The sequence below is a fragment of the Limanda limanda genome, chromosome 20 (genome assembly GCF_963576545.1).
Source record: "Limanda limanda chromosome 20, fLimLim1.1, whole genome shotgun sequence".
Lineage (NCBI taxonomy): Eukaryota > Metazoa > Chordata > Actinopteri > Pleuronectiformes > Pleuronectidae > Limanda > Limanda limanda.
Genome location: NC_083655.1, coordinates 17,429,544 through 17,443,573, shown reverse-complemented (window position 1 = coordinate 17,443,573; position 14,030 = coordinate 17,429,544).

Below are 14,030 nucleotides of genomic sequence, written 5' to 3'. Positions count from 1 at the left end.
ACGATATAACAATCAGATCTGTTTAGTCATCTGATGGAAAGAATCTTTTTTATTTTTTATAGAAAGTACTTATGTACGGTGCATATGGTATACACGTTTGCGGCGAGGGATGCCAAGTTCACTAACTGTTGGGCTTATGGGAGAAACTGAAGTTGGCTCTCTATGCTGACTTTTTAATTTTATGTATATCTTCAAGGTACTGTTTATGCGTGTCAAAATGTACACTCCTTCATAATTTGTGCAGGTTCCATATTTTATTTTCGACAACCCAGACTGTGCTTATGGTCAAGGACTTTTGGGGAGAGGGAGTTAAACTGCACAGTGACATTTTGACCTTTTTTATGTGTCTTGAATGTGCAAACTGTTTTTTTTTTTTAAAAGGTGCACTTCCATTTTTCTGGTTGGTTGGCTCGTGGATGGATGTGATTTTACATGAAGGTGATGAGAAGTAAAAGAAATAAAAGGACAATGGCATATTATTCCTGTTAGTGTGCCTATGGAATAATAGTGAAATGAATCGCACTAGCCAATCCCCAGGCATTATTTGCTTATGCAGTGGGGGTTGTGGGCTCCCACATGTGTTTTTTATCCAGGAAGGGTAGCTGCGGGGTAGTGCCGGGCCCACTCCGTGTGTTTCTAATCGCACCTCTGAACCTCTGGACCACTTGCGACCCTCACACCTCACACGATACTCGCTCACTGGGAAGAGACAGAGCAAGAGAAAGGAGGCTCCAGAGACGACAGAGGAGCCTTTGTTGTTCCTATACCTGCAGTCGCTCAGCAACAAAGACACTATGAGCACCAACAAATTGGTTCCTACAGGCAAACTTCTGTACAATGCATTTCTACAGCACAAACCCTGCTTTCACAACCAGGCTAACAAATTGAAAGCGACGGTGTGTAATAAAGCCTATAAATTATTATTACAGACTTTGTAAAAACAAAGAAAGTGGTGACCACAGTTTGTTTTTTATTGTTAAGTTATATAAATTCAGATTTTTTTTTTGTTTGTTTTGATAGAGACTGGATTTTCGATCCAATGACCAAATGCATATCTCCTTGTATTGTCCAATTTGCTCTCATGTAAAGTTTCTTTTATAAAAAGTTGTTACTTGGTCAAGGCAATGAATAAACCTTGAAATTAAATGAAAGGCATCTCATTTTTTTCTTGTTCATTTTAATTGTCAAAAGGCTAAGGCTTGCAAAACACACTTATTTGCCAATAGGGGTCAGTGACAGAACCATATAAATGGCAAATGTGTTCTCAAATGTATTCCTTATTTTTATACATCCAGTAGATATAAAAACAACCATTTATGTGGAGTTGTTTAATAACATTTACTCCTTACCTCTGCCAAGAACATTGCTTTCCCCTGTGTTTGTTTTTTAGTTTGTTTTTTAAGCAAAATTACACACACAAAAAAAAAGAATGGGTATGGGTCACAGAATAACCCATTCAATTAAGCATTGGATCCAGAATTTAATTTCAGGACGATTTTAAAATGTTCACCCTTTTTCCCGGGAAATAATTCACGCATCTTGATGAAAAAAATCTGGCCTATTTAGGAGAGTCTGGGACTGGTACCTATAAGTAGTGCAGCTTGATTGAATTTAAAAGGCTATTGGGCCTTGGCGTAGGTATGTCCTCTAATGCGTGCCATTTTATTTTTAGGTATGTTTTTGTCTCCGTGTCTGGCTCTTTTTTGCTATTGCTACATAGCATTAGCATTACCAGCTGTTACTGATCTAGCAGAAATGTTGTGAGTTCCGCATCCAACTTCATTCCATTATTTTCCAAGAGCAGTCTCCAAAAGTGTGAAGCTTTGCTTTTATTTCTGTCACTACTTTCCTTCTCCCGAAATTAGTATGCTAACCGGCTAGCCCTGGCCCAGCTGGCCCATCCTATATCGTTGTAGTGTACGATAACGTCTTGTGTAGCAAACACAGTGATGGATGAGGCTCCTATAGCAAACAACACCACGACCTGCTCCCAGCAAGAAACCATGTTCTGCAGCAGAGAAAACTAACTTAGGTTGTAACACTTTTAAGCTGCTAAAGTTACAAATTTTCTAGAGCGAAGTGGAACTACGCACTTTGGCAATAAATCTATTTTTAATCACTTTGAATAATTCCCTCTCAATTAACACTAGTTTTTGGTTCAATTGTAATACAAAAATATAAAATATTGCAACTTGAAAGATGCCTGTAGATAATTAATCTACTCTAAATAGCCACAGATTACATGTTTGTCTCAGTGTTTTTTTGTGTGTTTATCATTTGAAAGCCGCATTTTTTTTCTGAGGAAAAAACAAATCAAACACAAATTGTAGCCTGTAAACTGCTACTTTAGGCAATTTTAGGTTTCTTTTGTTGATGTCACCAGGCAAAAGTCTTAATTCTAACCATGGGCCACGGCTCGACACTGAACGCAATGTGGGAGATGTTTGTTTATGACACACAAGTCGGCGTGGTTTTTAAGAGCTAAACAAACTAATCATGACAAACCATTGGAAGAGCTGAATGTATACAGCAGTGAGCTGCTTCAACCACATACAACACATTAGTGGTTCTGGCCCCATCGTTTGCTGTCTCTTGTGTATTTTTGCTACCTTTAGAAGGATGTTGGGCATTTCACTTTATTTGCCTGACCTGGGATCAGATCAAAATCTGTCTCTCAGGAGTTCTAGAGGGCAGGAGAAGAAATATATAAATGTCTTTAAATAAAGATTTTATGAAGTTGGGTTTTTTAGTGTTCCGTGATGTGGATACCTTAGGAAGTCCCTACGTATGATTCGAAAGCTTGTGGTATTGTGCATCCTGTATGATAGCGTCAATAGACAACTGAGCCTTTGTGCAGTGTCTGGCATCTCTGGGAGGCCAGGGGAAGACTGCATTTATGTCTTGCACTTCCTAGGTGTGTCTTTTTCCTCAGGGCTCAGTCTCACATGTCTTTCCTGTATATTAATGGCTCTACCATGCCACCGCCTGAACCTGTGCAGTGCCATGGAGCTGAGGCCAATACCACTCTCACGTCAGGGAAGCCAGAATGAGAGAGATACTGAAGAAGAAAATAAAAATACAAGAAGCAATTCTAGAGACTGGAATAAAGTTGATGACAGCAGCTGCTCCCAAGCCAGTCGCAGCAAATGCCACAATCTGCGAATGCTGCCCAGTTTTGGACAGTACTGTATCCTGTGGTTCCATTGTCAGTCAGAACCAATCAGGGAACAGCCCATAAAGAAGCCAAAACACCCAACAAGTTGCCCCATTTGTTTTCCTGTGGATCAGCTGCCTGGAGACCTCAGCGTGGCCCCGTGAGATGGCTCACCCCGAAACTTCCTCAAATAATCCTATCAAGTTTTCTGACCTCTCATCTCTCACTGCACTGAGCCGGCCAAACCCCGCCTCCCCTGAGCCACATTTTCCATTGAAAAACTAAGTGATATTCCATGCTGCCTATAGCTTCTCCCTTCGTTTCTTTTTTTCATCCGTGCCTCTTCTCTGTGCTGCTGAAAGATTTGAAGGGAGTCGTGGAACTGCATGGTTATCTCGGCACACGAGACAGACAAGTGGAGATTCTCGCTTGGCTCTCCCCACGACTTGACAGACTCCAGACTTCACCTTGGCCATTTAGTCCGCCAGAGACTCGACTTCACCGGCAGCGGGCGAAACCACACGGAATGAAATCCAAGAACACAGACGTTCTGAAAATCATTTCCCATTTGATGAGGAAATATGACTCCCGTGGCATGCTGAAATAATTAGTTACCTTGCTGTGAAGGATGCTCCGAGGAGCCCCTGTTCATTAGAGCCAGAACTTTGTCTTTTGCTTGCTCCTGGACCTTGGACACAAATATGAGAGAAATTGCTGCCTAATTGTCAGATTCCTGAAAGAATTGACTGATTAAAAACTTGTTCCAGCCTCGCAATCACTTCAGGACCGGGGCTGTTTTGGATCAGCTCAAACTTCATGGGTGTTTGAGGAGGTGATGCACGCAGGCCACTGCTCAGATCCTGCACACTGTGTGAACCAGACATAATCACACAGGAGACAAAAGGGTCAGGTACTTTACAAATTAGCATTTTTCCCCAAAGGGCACGTCTGTTAATGAGTGCAGTCTGAGCTTGCATGATACTGGCAACTTCCACTGGATGATACAAGGAAACATTAACAGGGAAGAGGAATTAGACGGCGCAGTGCTTACATAGATTACTGACTAACTTAATTACTTCCGTGAAGGCCGTATGCATTGGATCAGTATGTTTCTTTCCCGAATGAATTCTGATTTTTGGATGTCCTGCAAAAAACATTTTAATTACTCCCTAAAGCATTTGTTCAGAATGAAGAAATCCTTTTTGTTCCAAGCTGTTCACACCCAAGTGGATTCCTTTGTCCTGGATTATAATTTTTGACGAGACAATTTTCATTCATGTCCAACTAATTGATATTTCGTGTGCTTGTCCATAACTGTATCAAAGCCATATTTTTCCAGGTCTTCTACTAGATTCAGCTTTTCAAGGCGGTTTCTGAGTCTTCTCCTTGTTGAGCTAACCTAAGGCAGTTGAAAAATATTTCCTGTCTTCATTTCTCATAATAAACTTCTTTAAAAACCACGAGAAACGAGAGGGAGAGGGCTGTGCTTACATGGAACCGCAAGCAAACGCTGTGTTTTGGCCAATTGAGGACATGTGTTATTCCAGGTGGACATCATCTCCTTTTTTTGTTTTGTGAGAGGGTCTCGGTTTGAAACGGGGGGAAAAAGTGACACTGCCAGTTTCAAACAAAAAGGGTCAATTGCCTTTGTAAGAGCAGACTGTGGCGGCAGTGCACGTTGTTCTGACCCGAGTACACTAGGAAATGGATAAATGTAGGTGGTTGAGTTGCCAGAGTAAACTGCTCTCAGAGAAAGGGAGACACACTTTTCATGAAATGGAACAGGAATGGGTCTTTGGGGGGGCGAGGGAATGCAGGAAATCTCTGCTTTGATACCTGGTGTCGAGTTTTCATTCACACGATTTCGCCGACCGCAGTTGCTCGTACATGCACCGTGCTGTGTTGTCGGTGAAACAACGCTTACACCAACTCCAACCACGCAAAACATTTCTTCCGCTTTGCTGTAAACTCACATAATCCCAGTTATAGTCTCACCGCAAAGCCCTGGTCTCATGTTCAGAGCTAGTGTTCAAAGGTTAGTCTGACCCATTTCCATTTTCCTCCTGCTTCCAAACAGGCCCACCATGCACACACAGCCACATGCACTGGTTCTCCCTGTTTTGTTTATTGGAGGATAATGCCTGTGAATTTCCTCCCAGGATCCCACAACTCAGTCCATCAAGAGTCACTTGCACTCACACGATAACAGTAACAGGGCTCGACAAGCTGGCGGTTTAGCTGCCTGCACCTCAGCTGTTTCCTAACAGCCTAAATCCTGGTAATTGGCCATCGTCTGAGCTCCTGAGAGAGGCCGACTAAACAGCTGCTACAAACAATGAGACCCAATCCACGGGTGCTGTGGGCCCGAGCAGGCACATGTCTGCCAACATGGGATCAAGGAGAAGCAGAGCAACCTGTGGAGAGCAGAATGACATACAAGCTAGGGGTGAGAACTGGTACTTCCACTTCTGATGGTGCAAACAAATGCCAAGATGATTCATCTAAATTCATACACATGAGATTTCCCAGTGATCGCATCTCAGTTATATGATTTCACTGCTGTTTTTTGGATCTTGCAAACCACATGTAGACTCTGAAATAGAATCCCACTGACGTTAAACTTCAAAGTTTGTTTAAAGGTGTTGGGGAGATTCTCCTTAATATGTGAGAAAACGCTGTATAAAAACCACAAGGCTACAAGTTTGATGAAAAGTTTTGAGTAAGTCAAATAAAACCTACAAGACTACAAGTTAATAAAAGAAAAAAGAAAAATCTGGTGTTGTGGAGAAGTGAGTTCACCGGACCTGTCTCCTTCTCTCTGCTTGAGGCCAGATGTTTCAGGCTACAGTAACTGTTGCCATAGGCTGTTACCAGCATAACACAACCGAATGACAAAAATGTTAGTGGTCAAGTTGCATATTGGGTAACGTAGTAGCCAGAAGAATGTTTGAATGTTCTGAAGCATGGACTTCAATCCTTTTCAAAGTTTGTTCATTGTGAGTCTGACATCAAAGGAGTCCACTGCTAAAGCTTGGCGGAGTAGCATCCCCAGCAAGTAAATAATTTCTTAGCAAGAAATACAATACAATTCTGATCTGTGAACAGCAATTTGACAAAACAAAGAATTTCATGGTCCACTTTTTAGCTTTTTTTGACATTTCTGTCTTTGATCACAGGCATTTCAGGGGTTTTTTCAGACTTGTGATATAATGGATTCACAAACTCTTGTGGGTTTCTAACTATTTCCACACTAATGGTGCAAGTAGACAATGCTTTGTTTGAAGGTGTAACAAGCCAAAAAGCTTGGGAGCCACTGGTCTGGGCGTTAGCATCGCTCAGGTCAGGATCTACTCTGGTAGAAGGTTTGGTGCACAGTCAAAAGTCGCAGTAATGATGTTTAGAATATTTCAGTACAAAGAGTCATTATTTTGTGTTAGAAGAAACCTCTCATTGCAGTCTAATTTCAGCTCCTGTGAACACTATGGGTGCTGTTTGTCGCTGGGGCAGCAACATTCAGAAATAACTGTCATGGCAGCACCATATGCCATGATTGCATGATTGCTATTTTCGCATTCTGTGGTGTCACCAGCAGGGCCACTTTACTCTTCAAGTGTTCATCCTCCAGAGCAAATAAGACTGCCTGGTTCTCTGTGGGGTTTTGCCCTCAACAAGGCACTGAAATGTTGGTTTTAGCCTGATGGATTGCCCTTTTTAAGAAAAGTAGTATCTTTGCGAGGTCAGGGTTAGACAGTGACTCACAGAGGTGGGTGCATCATACTTCAATGTAGAAGGACAAGTTTCTTTAACATCCCTATATGAGGCATTAAAATTGTAAAACACAGACAGACACACACACACACACACAAACACGTAAATAATACATACTAGACATGATGTGAAGTGCTTTGAGTGGTCAACAAGACCATTTTTCATTTCCCGTCAATGTGCAGCACTATAATTCATAATGGGGTAGATTGGGATCAAATCGCCCTATAAGTGATGTATCACCAGTCAATGATTACTTTATAACACCAGGAACATACCTGAGAATAGAAACTCGTTTTTTTCATCCTCAGCTAACATGTGTAAGAAAACCATCCATATGAATAATAACACCTGATAATGTCAATGTTATCCCTTGAGAGGCTGTGAAAACATTGATAAATGACTGTTAAGTCTAAATTATATTAAAAAGCTAAATATTTTAGAATATTTATTTAATGTAAATAATCGGGTAGACATACACGAAGGAGGATTTACCTATTACAATATTAAAATTCAATACCAATTTGAAAAAAATGTTTTACTTGTTTTTCTTTAAAATACATTCGTTATTTTGCTCACTTGGGAGCATCATAAAATGCTGTTAACCCAACTGACAGTTTATCACCATATCTACTATAATGGCAAATGCAAACATTTATTCATCCAGCAGCCACAGAGCAGCTTTCGCCTTCATTTGGAGTCGTGTTTCTGGCTCCCTGACCAATGTGGGTTCAATACAACACAACTCCTGAAAAAGCAATCTGTTTTTCAGCTTCCACATCCTACACTACTGTTTGTTCACTGTATAGCTTCATTGCAGCGGTTTTATCGGAGCTTTTTGGCTGAACAGCTCTCTAGAGCTGAGGGGAAGTGAAGAGTTGAGCAATCAGTCTCTGTAGGATCATTGTTAGGAATGAACCACGTTCACGTTCCACATCATCGTTTCTTTCCACTGTTATTACCTCTGCCAAGGAGGGTATGTTTTCCTCTGTGCTCTTTTGTTGGTTTGCAGGATTACGCAAAAACAAATCAACTGATTTCCATAAAATGTTGTGGAGGGGTGTTGAATGACCCAAGAAAGATCCCATCACATTTTGTGTGGCTTTCTTTAACATTGTGAAATAGGATGTTTTCAAACATTTTCATTGATTTTCCAGAGATTTAATGGATCTTAATGAAAAGGAACTGATATTTAGGGAACTGATATTTACGATTGTGAGCAATTTGGTACATGTCCAATCAAAAATGTCATAAGGTGACTGTCGGCCTTAGCGAAGGTAAATGCTCTTTGTGCAGGTTTGACCGTTTTTGCTATTTTGCCTTTCTTTGTTTCTCTTATCACTCCCCCACCTCTTTGACAAAGTATTTTATTGGGATTTTTCTTCTTTCTGACGGACTGCTTTTAAATTCTGTTTATCCACCTGTAAATGCCGAGGGTAGAGGTTAAAGTGTACAGTTTCATTTTTCTCGGGCCTTCCTGATTTATCTACTTTCAGTATTAAGGACCCTGACATCCACATTACGATGTTTGAGCCCTGTGAGGGCAGAGCGTGTTTCCACCACATGCTGGGAGTTTTAGCAGCAGCAGCAACAGCGCCGGGCAAATGCGGAGTAAAACAGAAGCCACAACCACTCACAACATAACGACAGCCGGGGGATCACAAATAAGACGTAGTGGAGAGCAGGGCCTGGTGTCTCTGTGTAATATTTCATCACAGAAAAGCTAAATAAATTCCTCACTACAGTCAAGTGAAACCACGTCAATGCAGCAGATGTAAGAAATGGCAGCCGACGGTGGAATGTGGTTTGGCAGCGAGCGAGGCCTGGAGAGAGACTGAAAGGTCCTCTCACGTTAACACTTTGTGTTTGGGAGCAAAAAGATACATTGTTGATGGACTGCAGCGGGATTCAAACACACGTCTGCTGGGTGACGTGCGTGAGTTACTGTGTGAAAAAGGAACAGGGTGGTGGGTCAAACCTTCTTGATTGTCACATGGATAAATCCCTCACTAAGCAGGCCTCCATGTGACCAGTGAAACGCCCAGGACATATTTTTACAAGGATGGTATTACAGAACAGTCTGAATGTAAAAAAAAAAGAAGGTATTAAACACAGATGTACACACACGCACACATTTGACCATTTCATAAGAGCATATTGTGATATTGAAACACACAGGGAGGTGGAGGCAGAAAGACCCGGAGTGAGAGGCTGGACCTGGCAAGCAGCGTGGCATGAGTGTGGCAGCCAGTTTTGAAGGCGAGCAAATAAATAGGCCCGCGTTGCTTTTGCAAAGCCGGAGCCAAAACTGTAATGTTACCATAAATCTGGAATCGAATGGGCGCACTCTGCCAATGCAGGAGCCCACTACTCCAGATGTTACTTATGGAACCCTTATTTTTATTTTTCACCCTCCTCCCCCTGGTCAGATAAATATATACACATGTTTGGTGTAAAACTGCAGAGCTGTCTGGATTCACGATCTCGTCACGGGTGATTCGTGATTTGATGAAGCCCAATTACGACTTCACTCACCGCAACCATTTTTGCTTTAGTGGGCCAAAAAAAAACTACATCTAATCCTGTCCAGGGAGTGTGGGTACGTGTGTTGTGTGGTCGGGTTGACGACCTGCTGCATCAAACACTCATTAATCTTTCAACACATTTAGCCCAATAATGTTAGCTTGTCTCAGATTATGCTTCTTCTGGAATTGAACATTTAAAATATGATCAGCATTTGTTTCCTGCATGTTTATGATGCTGTCATACAAACTATTAGTTGTTATTCTCTGGCTATCATTGCAAAAAGTGTTATTCAGTCAGTTGGTACTTCATTTCTTACACTTCACTTTTAAATTCAATTAGTAAGGCCGTCTGGAACAAGAGCAGTTCTGTATTTTTATGGCATAGAAAACATAATGGAAAAAAAAAAGTGAATATCTAATGACGACCAGAGTAGAGACGTCCTGCTGGACTGTTTGCGGCTGCGGATGTTCATGCTGTCCACTCTCATGTTCCCAGATCGGATTTGGGCACTTGAACATGTATCATTATTCACAAAAAGCTACAGTGACTCAGTGAGTATGATTAGACCCGCCCTCTCCCTTGGCATCTAAAGATCATAACTTGCTTCACAACACCCTGATCTGAAGTCTGATTCTAATGAGGTTTGATTCAGAGTCTAAATACTCAATGTAATTGTGACAATGAGAAGTTTGTAAACTTCTTTAAATTATGTAATTTTACCATTTATGCAAGTTAATAGTTGTTTATCCTTTTTGAAAAAATACTTCATAATACCCGGTCTTTCTAAGAAGACATATTTTGTCCATATTCATAGATTATGTTACTTGAAGAGGTTCACACTCTCATGATCAAAAAACATCACTTTCCAGATACTGTCTATTACTGCAGCTCCTCTTTTCAGCCTCTGTCTGAAATGCTTGGTTTTACTGTCCCCCCCCCCCCCCCATGAAGCTATACTGTTGGCCTATATGCTTTCGCTTTAACTGGCTCAGTTAGGGGGCATGCCAGACTAGGTGCTAGTTGTGCTAAATGTGGGAAATCATGATGTCATATGGTAACTATTGGGTGGAATTATTGGTTATTGACAGCGTTTTCTTTTGGTGAGAGGAGCTACCGTTATCGTGGACTTCGGGCTTTTTAACTTTGCGGAGCTTTTACATATGCACACACACAAAAAAAGCACCTAACACACTAGAGGAAAAAGACTAAAAAAAGCATAATATGTCTCCTTTAATGTAACTGGAATTTACTTTGAGAGCTAAAATCCAAAACACAGAAAGTTAACGGTGCGTAAAATCACACTAAAGGGGGGCTGGAAAATGAGGGAAGTGGAAAGTGAGACCTACAATAACTAGAATTTTAATACTTTAATGTTTTTATTAACATAAATTGAAGTCAGAGTGCACAAATCCTAGGTATACACTGGAAGGAAAACCAGACTAGGAATTATTGACACTGTCGTTACAGGTCTCTTGATTTATCTGGACTTAAGTTTCATTTTTTATTTGATGTTTTGCGGTGAAATTGAATCAGTTCGTGCCATATGCTGAAACTAAATGATGCCCATAGATGGATGCCTGCACTGGCTAGAGCGGACACATCAATTCTATTCTGTGTACAGTAGCCGTTTAGAGTGAACTGTGTGATATAAGTCCCCCCATGGCCTTTGGCAAATATGGCCTTTTCATTGCCTACAGAGCGCACGCTGTGCAACACTCTGAATTCTTCCTCTAAGCTCATTCATTACGCCTTATCCCATTTCTTGGTGTAGATGGCTACACTCTCGTGACAGTAGCAGGTTAATGAAGCATCCAAATCAAAACTTGTCAGTGTTGTCATGACAAAGTATTTTCTCTAGCTTGAGCTTCATTTCTAGTTGCTCTAAGCCCAAATCGCTAACAGGATCAATGCCACCCTCCTCGGTATCTGTCTCTTCACCCACACTTTCTGATTTAGCCTCAGAACCATAGATGAGGATCTGTTTTCAAACAACAGTGACTAAAACCAGTTTCATTGAATCTTTTCTGCTACCTGATGCCACAGTAATGCCAAACTGGTGATCACTTTGCATGAAGTATTCCTTTTTGCATTAATTCAATGCCTCCCAAGTCATATTCTCCATAAATGCCCCCAAATGAACTCTTTCACTTAAGAGTGACCAATAAAATACATGCAAATACAGGTTTATTTCATTCATATCCCGGACGAGCCCCCCCACAAAACGGGTCCTTGGGTTCTGAAAGGTAACACTGGGAATACAGTCCCCAACCATCACCCACTAAATGTAGTAAACAGATAGGATATAAAAGAACAATTTAACCTAGGCCCAAAAATGCTGGGTGGTGGAAATAAAAATGAAAAATTCTTAGGACAAGCAAAACCACAGACTAGGAGAACCAACTGAAGGTGTTAACCCTCCTACAACAAAACAACCAACTGAACAAGGAAACCAAACCTCCTGATAAACCCTCCCAGCCTCAGCTGATGTCACCGGGAGAGGGAGGTTCCAGGTGCATGTCATTGCTCCGGATGAGCTGGGGAACCTGTGACCTGGATTCTGATCCATAGGACCTCTATGGTCATGACACTAGTTTAGCTTGAAAATGACAATAGTCTCTATCTTCTCATCAAAAACTCATCAAATGGTAAATTCTGTCTTTATCTTAAGCAATGTTAGTTTCGGACACGGGAAGAAGACACAGATAACGGCGAGAAACATCCATCCATCTAGCCTAGTCCTTCACTGTGGAGGTGGTAATGGATGGCAGCACATGACATCACTGAAACAAATATGTGCTACTGTCTGCTGCTTGATGGGATGAATGTAAATATTTGAGCTCGGCACCGCTGCCTGCTGGGAAGCCGAGCCCAGGCATCCAACACCATAAGTGAATTTTGGGAGCCACTCCGGGCCCCACGAACATGAAGCCAAGGTTTGAACTGTGTGGAAGCAGAACCATGCTACACACACACACTGTTGTTACACTATCTGTTCACAGCCCCAGGAGGGCACGAGGCAAAAGCACGGTGGAGGAAGGGGGAGTTGGTCTTTCATTACAAGCCTGCTCTGGGCACGATGTTTGTGAAAACTGGCGTAAAGAGAGAAAAGGGAGAAGAGAGCTCTGCAGCGTTTAGACAAGCTGTAGCTCAGCAGGGTAATAATGTGAGCCATATTGCAACTGGAGGTGGTGAGGTGTAGACAAAATAGCCGCCCCCAGTACTGTAGCTACCATTACACCCCACACACAAACACGGTCAAAGTCAATGCATGCAGGACGGCATTAAAAGAATGACCACATGCATGCACAGCTGGTTAGCAAGTCTACGGCATCTGAAGGTATCAGTTTCCTCATTCTGAAACAAACAATAAAAACAGTGCTTCTCTGAATTCCATGAACAGCATTGGCCTACAAAAAACAAAATGTAGTAAGATTTAGATTTACCTCACCGCAGATTTAGCGGTGAGGTAAGGTGAGTTGAGCCCAGAATCGTTTTTCTTCTACCAAATGAAAAATCTATATACATTAACAAACAAAATAAGTGATACATATGTCAACCACACTTTACCTTGAGAGGCAGCTGGTTACTCACAAGCGAGAATCCATCTTTCCAGACTCCAGAAGTTATTTGCTCACGGCCGTACAACAGTGCTTTAAATCAATCAGCGTCCTGGCAGCTGGCAGCCACAGACATATCTTAGGTGTGACAAGAAGTGAATGTTCGCCAACAACAATGACGTCTCCTGAAGAGGTTATCAGATAGGATCAGTTATATCAGAACTGAAGAGTATTAATTCATTTAAAGAAAAGCAAAGAATGGAGGTTTTTCTCATTGGGAAACATGTTTTCACTCTTCTTCACTGGCTTCGCCAACCGTAGTAGATGTTGATAGTCAGATAGTTCTTGTGATCACTTGCCAAATATCGGCATTTGATTGAAAGGCACTTTACCAAACCGTTTCCAATGACGTCTCCCCTGACGTTTCTGAGTTACAAACCATCTGGTATGTCAACTTAACACTTGCCACACTCAGTTCTTAACAGACACGCTACAAGTGAACAACTGTAGTAGGTTAAAGGGATGGTTCACCCAAAAATGAAAATTCACTCCATATCTACTCACCACTGTGCCAATTGAGGGGTGGGTGAAGTGTTTGAGTCCACAAAACAGTGTTGCAGCCAAATCCAACACACTTGAAGTAAATGGTGACCCATTCTTCAAACGTAAAAAACGCTTCTATGGCGTAAGCCAAGCTCCGACATTCAATTTTGACTCGAAACAAGCTAATTTACACCATGTTTTGAGCTAATTGTCCACTGATATCCGGAGCTACCTTCGCCATGGATCACAGTGAACATTAAGTTTAAGTTGTATGTTTTCTATTCATCCATTAGGCCATATTTGTAGTTTATTTGTGATTGAACCATTTGTATTTTGCTCTCAAGGCCTTCCCTGACAAATCACTTCATAAAGACCTACTTCCTAATTTCTTGATCCGTGAGTAGCTTTGAGATCAAACATCGTCTTCTCCCATGTCATAAGACAGACAGAAGTACCTGTGGGTGAACCCCACTAAATGACTCCTG